This window comes from Etheostoma cragini, chromosome 16 (assembly GCF_013103735.1).
Source record: "Etheostoma cragini isolate CJK2018 chromosome 16, CSU_Ecrag_1.0, whole genome shotgun sequence".
Classification (NCBI taxonomy): domain Eukaryota; kingdom Metazoa; phylum Chordata; class Actinopteri; order Perciformes; family Percidae; genus Etheostoma; species Etheostoma cragini.
Window position 1 is genome coordinate 3,313,348 of NC_048422.1, and position 7,654 is coordinate 3,321,001.

Consider the following 7,654-nt stretch of genomic DNA (forward strand, 5'->3'; position numbering starts at 1 on the left):
ACCCTTATCAAAGTTATACTTCCTTTAAAGTACGGCTGTCTGCGCTGACTTTACAGTGAGGAAAATAAGTATTTGAACACCCTGCTATTTTGTTAGTGAGTTCTAAGTTCTAAGTTCTCCAACTTAGAAATCATGGAGGGGTCTGAAATTGTCATTGCAGTTGCATGTCCACTGTGAGAGACATAATCTAAAAAGAAAATCTAGAAATCACAATGTATGATTTTATAACTATTCATTTGTATGATAAAGCTGCAAATAAGTATTTTAACACCTGAGAAAATCAATGTTAATATTTGGAATAGTAGCCTTTCTTTGCAGTTCCAGAGGTCAAACGTTTCCTGTAGTTTTTCCCCAGGTTTGCACACACTCCAGGAGGGATTTTGGCCCACTCCTCCACACAAATCTTCTCTAGATCAGTCAGGTTTCTGGGCTGTCGCTGAAAAACACGGAGTTTGAGCTCCTCCTTCCTCCAAACACAGTTAGTGGAATTATGACCAAAAACGTTCTATTTTGGTCTAATCTCACCACATGACTTTCTCCCATGACTCAACCTCGACATGTGCTGGTTTAAGCAGGGGAACCTTCCGTGCCATGCATGATTTCAAACCATTACGTCTTAGTGTATTACCAACAGAAACCTTGGAAACGGTGGTCCCAGCTCTTTTAAGGTCATTGACCAGCTCCTCCCATGTAGTTCTGGGCTGATTTATCACCTTTCTTAGAATCCTTGAGACCCCACGAGTCGAGATCTTGCATGGAGCCCCAGTCCAAGGGAGATTGACAGTCATGTTTAGCTTCTTCCATTTTCTATTGATTAATCCAACAGTGGACCTTTTTCATTAAGCTGCTTGGCAATTTCCCCGTAGCCCTTTCCAGTCTTGTGGAGGTGTACAATTTAGTCTCTAGTGTCTTTGGACAGCTCTTTGGTCTTGGCCATGTTAGTAGTTGGATTCTTACTGATTGTAAGGGGTGGACAGGTGTCTTTATGCAGCTAGCAACCTCAAACAGGTGCATCTAATTAAAGATAATAAATGGAGTGGAGGTGGACATTTTGAAGGCAGACTAACAGGTCTTTGAGGGTCAGAATTCTAGCTGATAGACAGGTGTTCAAATACTTATTTGCAGCTGTATCATAGAAATAAATAGTTAAAAAATCATACATTGTGATTTCTGGATTTTGTCTCTCACAGTGGACATGCACCTAGGATGACAATTTCAGACCGCTCCATGATTTCTAAGTGGGAGAACTTGCAAAATAGCAGGGTGTTCAAATACTTATTTTCCTCAATGTATATGCTAACTGTTCTCCATCTGAGTTAAGTGTTCTCCATCTGTACTGTACTGTTCAATCTGCACACACACATATATACATACAGTACATACAGTATGTTATGCCAGAGATGGGCATTTGAGTTTCAAGTTGATTTTAATGTGCTTACCGTGGACAATCATACAAGACATGTGCATTTTGTGGGAATCAAACAAAATAAAGACAATTTCTGAGCAAGAGCAACTTGGGAGTAATTTGCAAGCAGGGGGGTCACAACTTGATCGGTCTGTCTACTGATGTTCAGAGACCCTTTGTGAAGTTTGAGTTTATATCAAGCCATGCCCACCAGCTCATAATGCAATGTTATGGCGCGTTGCGTTAGACTGTTGAGACTTATATACTTCCCCACAAAGCTACGAGTTTGAATCCAAGTTAATCATTTTTTTCTACTTTTAAAAAGGGCTAAATACTTTTCTACCTGACATGTTTTGACTCAAACAGGCTCTGAAGACGAATAGGTGTATTCAATAAAACGAATTATAGAAATTAACAGGAAGAGCAACGCTGTCTTCCTTAACAGCAAGCCACGTTCCAAACTCAATTGACAAGTTTCCTCAGAGAAGACTCCAAAGACAAATCAGAGGTAATGTACACGTCGTGAGGTTTTAGCATTTTAATGACAACTTAACAAAAAGGCATTCACACGGACAGCTACGTATCCTTTTTTCAACAGCTGTCGTCACTACGCATTTGGCTGACGGTCGCCAGTTAACATTGTCTCTGGTTAAACCGGAACACCGGGGATAGGAGAGTGGCATATCCGTGTTTTTGCTATAAAGCAGTAATATAACGCATAACTAATTCAATTGATACAATCTCAGTAACAGGAGTTACAACGCATTTTAACGCAACATTTAGTGGTGTTCTGTTTTTTTTTTAAAGAAATCACCAACCCCGCAAAAGATTTCTTTAAAGTGAGGTGCTATGCCCACACGCTTGGCCTCTCAGTGAGTGCTCAAGTGGCCCACTGTGTCAAGACTACTGGGGAGGGTGATAGGTGTCATTTCCCCACCAAGGTGAAAACAGGTTGGCAGGTCTCTGGAGCAAGAGCCTGGTGTCTTTGCCTCCTTACTCACTTCTCAGGTAAGGAGAGGAGAATCTCTCACTCTCAGAAACTCAAAAGCAGATGGTTTCATAAAGTCAATGAAAAATGCAACTACTCTCTTGTTAGAGGAGAGCAGCCCCACCATCTGTTTGATTGCTCCTTTGCAAGATCAACTCATCCAGGACACTAAAGACAGAACTGTGAGACTCATCCGTGGTCCGGGAGACAGGCAGGTCATCAAAAGGGATCTCAGCAAGGGATATATTAGGGAGCATATTAGGGAGCAAGAGACAAAACACTCATCTTCGGCTCTGGAACCGGATGAAGGGCCTACCTTTCTTTTTTGAGGAGGAGAGAGTGGAGTGGAGAAGAAGACTTTTCATCACAAGAGAGCGCTAGAGGTAATCCAACCAATTTTCTTCATTTCGTTTTACTTCATGTAAAAAGTCACTCTGGGCTTAAGACTTTTTTGCTATAATTACTAATAAAGCATAGTGTAAGTTCAAACAGAAAGACTTCTGGCATCTCTAATGCCGCTTTCTTTGTAACGTTCACAGACCCTCTCCCTCTCTCTGGTTTCTCAACCAGCCAATTAGGGGCGTTGATGCTCGTAGTAGTTACACTAATCAGATTCAGCCACTTTCTCTTTCAATCACATTCATGCTCTTCTCTCTGTTGCAGTCAACTGTCATTCAGTGCATAATTCACAGATGGCACATGTTCTACTCACCATTTCCTGCATCCTGTAGCTGAATTATGCATATCTCTGATTCCCATTTCAAACCACTCATTGAGGATCCGGAAGCCGGCATCAATACGATGCCAGGGAGATCATCCATCTCTTCTGATGGTTTTGATTTCATTTTAATAGGATCCCCATTAGCTACTCTTCCTGGGGATGCTGGGGATGGGGGATAGAGGAGCGTCACCTAGCTTTACAAGGCGGCTACAGGTAGTCCGGTTTCCTTTTGACCCAGCTACATAACAGAGGCAACACTGCAATGCCAGTTATCTCTTTTTAACAGCATCTTGAAATGGCGGAGCAAGTAATCAGCTGACATACGTACAGAAGAGGATCCAGTTCTCCCCAGGCAAGACTCATTTGGTCACCCATCTAAAAGAACCAGGACATCAGACCCTTCTCAAACTTATTCACCTAAGAGAAGCAACATCTCTTCTCACTCTCTTGCTCACACCCTGCCTACCTCCACCGCAGATTGTAGCCAACGCACCAATTTCAGCGACCTTTGCCGCCACCCAGACTACCATGCGGCAGCAAGTGTCTTCGCTCAATCTTCCACACAGAGCGAAGCGGCTCAACATTCTTTGACTTTCACCATCTCAGCTTGGGCAGGCAGAGAGGAGAAAAGGGGGGCAACACCACTGCCATGTTTAAACCTTGTGTTGTCTTCCAGTCGACCATGAAGTGGAACTTCAGTGGAATGAACTTGTTTTGGCACATTTTCTGTTGTTTTAGTCCCATTTTTTAATCGATCATGGTCAATACACCTAAGTTATATAACATTATACCAAAAATTTTGAATTATTTTGACTAAAAGTTAAGACTAGATGATGTTGAGTGGATCAACAGCAGGTATCTCTTTTAAACAATTTTATAAAATTTTCAAGGACTACAAAATTGAATAAAACGAATGAAAGCAACCATTACCTTTACCAATGATGTGCTGTAGATGCATTTGTGTGTTTGGCAATATTTCTGACATAAAAACTTTGTAAAGGGTCAAGTTTGAGCAAAGGACAACACAAGAGTCACGTCTGCTGATCCCAAGTTAAACAATGACCTGTCTATCGGTCAGTTACTTGTAGCCTTCGGTGTAAACCGTGACGTAATTTGCTAAGTCGACCCCAACAGAAGGCGAAAATTAGACAGCTATTTGGCACTGATTGGCAACATGAATCTCAATTACAGGGAGCAGGTGTTCTACCAATATCATAAATCCTTCTCCAGGAAAACTCCCTCCTCCTCTACATTGCCCAAACAAATATTTTACTGGTCTATACACGACACTGAATCACATTCTTTATCCCATCTCGTGAAATACTGACGCTTAACCGGGTAACTTTGTTTTTGTTCTTGAGTATCATATAACACGCGCTTGGTCGTCCCCTTTAGCGTCCCATGACACGCGCTTGGTTGTCTCCTTTAGCGTCATAACACGCGCTTGGTCGTCTCCTTTAGCGTCCCATTTGATGCTGTTAGGTTAAAGAAAAGCTTGTCGGTGGGACTGGGACTGTTGAGGATACACAGGGGACACAAACCCCAATCTCCTGGGTGAAAGTCCTGTGTTTGACCCATCTACCCCCTCCACCCACCCTCACTATGAGGAATTCCCCCCTTTACATACTACTCGTTAAACCCTGTCTAGATGCTGCTCACCCCGGTACGTTCTACACACATGCAGAAGGGCACCTTTGCATGATTGCATCATTGCATCAGACACTGGGAGACACTGTCCAAACGTCCATATGTTCAGGTGAGGAGTGAGAACGGGTTGGAAATTGAACGAAGATCATCACCTGCTCCACCTGCGGAAAATCAGGTCACCTGGCCCCTCTCTGCCTCTCAGAGGTGTTTTGTCATTTCAGTCGCCCCCCAGCCAGCGTGCGTTCATCGTGACATTTCACAAATGTCACTCTTTCCAAATCTACAACAGTTGCCAAGGTGTTTCCTTGGTCAATCTGCCCCCGGTGCATTCCATCCTAGGATTCAATGAGGTTCAAAGACATTCTGAACAATTATTCAACCACTCAAATAAATGCTAACTGTCTAGCAGCAGAACTCTCATCTGACTTTGTATTTGTATATCATCTTTTTACTGGTCTTTCCCAAGGATTTTGGGTCAATGTACTTACTTCCCCCACAGTTACTTATAAAGCAACATATATATTCAGTGTGCATTAAGAGAGGCAGAAGGCGGTTACTAATTGGTGTGTTATCGACCTATTTCAGTCCCCTCCATTTGAAGTGCTCCTCGCACCGATATGTTATGCCACTGTCAATTTACAGGCATTAAATGAATTAAGCTGGCAGGACAAGGTGCTTGGCTTTCCAAAGCAGACATAACTAGCGCTTTCAAAATATTTTCCATTCACCCTTCTCTGAAAATTTTACTTTTCCGCACGCTTAACTTTTCCGTGCAGAAGTGGCCCAAGTGCATTCAATTTATTTCCCGAAGCGCTTTGTTGGATCCTGTAAAACAGAGTTAGGCTTCCTTACGTTCCTCATCAACTAGATGATTTCCTCATAGAGCCATGACACGACAACTCAGGTTCATCTTTGTCCAAACTGAAACTAGGAGCTCAGCGTTCCCCCTGTTATCCCTCAGAGGCGCTCTTTAATCGTTAGTGCCTAATCTCATGATGCCATCGGTCTGGATGAAGGATGCCTTACGACCTGCACTTCTGAACTGGCAGTGGTTTGCTGACCACTGGCTTCCATCGTTCTCCAGTCTTCTTCTTCCCTTCATCAGCAGAGTACGAGATCCACCCCATTGTCCTAGCGTGTCATGTCTGGGGTCAGTAGTGGCAATTATAAAGGGAAACTTACATTTAAAACTATCTACAACGCTTTGCAGGGTGTATGACTTTTGAATCTCTCTTTGTGTGTCCTCCCTTGTCTTTGCACTTTTCCTCTAAGGACAAATGCCACAAAACAGTCTCAGGAGAAATGTTTATGCTGCCAGGTCCCAGGTCAGGGACATAGAACTATCCAGAGAGACAAGCATATTTCAGTGCATTTGCCCTCATCAGCCTGATTTCATTGTGACCTATTTCCCTGTATTGCATGAGAGCTGCTTTCTGTATCATTTAGCTTTGACGTCAATATGCTGTAGACAGATCTCAAAGCAAACCCGGAGTGATAAGTAGGTTTACGGTGCTGTCCTCCATCATTTAATGCCAACAAACGGTTTTTGACTGTGGTATACATATTTTGTCTGAAGGATTCTATGCTCGTGACTTTGTTTGAAGTCTTGGATTCTTTAATTTTTGAAGGGCAGCTTTTTATGTGTTTGGTTATGAAGAACATGCTGGAGTCTTTATTCATTTATTGCAAGTATGCTGCTACAGGCAGACTGTTCTTTTCCTTTTCTTTGGTTCTTTGCATATATTAGATATAAATGTAAATAGACTGTTCTTAAATAGTGCTTTTACATAGTACCGGAAGCATTCACACACTGTGGCCGAGGCTCTTGTACACGGTGCTGCCTGCTCATCAGATAAACACTTTGATGTAAGATGTCAGATGATAGTCTTTTCTAAGTTTTCAAGTGTATGATAGGCATGCGTTGACCATCGAAGGATGAAAACAATCTGAGAGGAGGAAGAGAAAGAGGACAATAAAGGACAAGAATAAGAACAGCAGTTTCAGATGAAATTCAAGCAACTGTGATAGATCATGTTTTTTTTCATGGAACAACAATGAGGAAAGCCAGGCAAAGACTACAATTTAATTACTCGAATTAATTAACTACTTTTGAGCATATTTTCTGTGGCCACCATAATCAGGACCTTAGGGAAGATTACAGATAATCGTTTTGTTTTTTGGTCATTGAAAGTGCAGGCTACGGAGGAGTATAAGGGCCACATGTGAAAAATGTATTTGGATTTTTAGTTTAAAGTGAGTGAAAAAAGACAGAAGTCTGATTTTGGACTCAGCAGTGAGATTTGGTTGATCAAAGATGCTAGCAAAGCAACACAAAGAAGAGACAGTGAGAAGTGCTCTAAGCAATAGCACATGTTTTTTGGGCTACAACGCCCTATCTCACTATCCAAGAGATGCCTGTCCCCTTAACGCACTGTAAAAAAAACTGCGTCCTCTGTAGACCGCCTAGGCTCCACAAATGGCAACATAATAGTCTGTGCCGACCTGCACACATAGAGCTGTAACAATTCCACTGTACAAATAATTGTCTCCAAATTAATTGCGATTAACAATCTACTCATCTCTTTCAGTTACATTTGAAAATATGTCTAACTTCTAAAATAAATTAATGTTTTGGTTGTATCACTGTCATGTGACCCATAATGTAATGACACAAATACACACCCAATGAAGTAAACACCACTTCTTTACCATAAAACATTTTTTCAAACCCTAACCCTAATTTTAGAACCTTAGAAAATGGACAGCACCTGACATGAACACACATGCCTATCAATTATCATTGTTAGTTATAGTAGTAGTAGTAGTAGTAGTAGTATTTGTTTTCACGATTAAAACATTTGGGTGACCCTCCATACTAGACTCAAAAAAACAT

The 7,654-nt window shown here is 41.8% G+C and overlaps 1 long non-coding RNA gene across 1 annotated transcript in view; it reads left to right on the forward strand.

Moving 5' to 3' along the window:
- LOC117959834 overlaps positions 1–7,020 on the forward strand; it is a 14,302-nt gene extending 7,282 nt beyond the window's left edge. Inside the window, exons 2-3 of the long non-coding RNA XR_004660012.1 lie at positions 1,590–1,594; positions 7,009–7,020. This is a non-coding gene — a long non-coding RNA (uncharacterized LOC117959834). The remainder of the gene's footprint in view (positions 1–1,589; positions 1,595–7,008) is intronic.
- Positions 7,021–7,654: the final 634 nt, after the last annotated feature.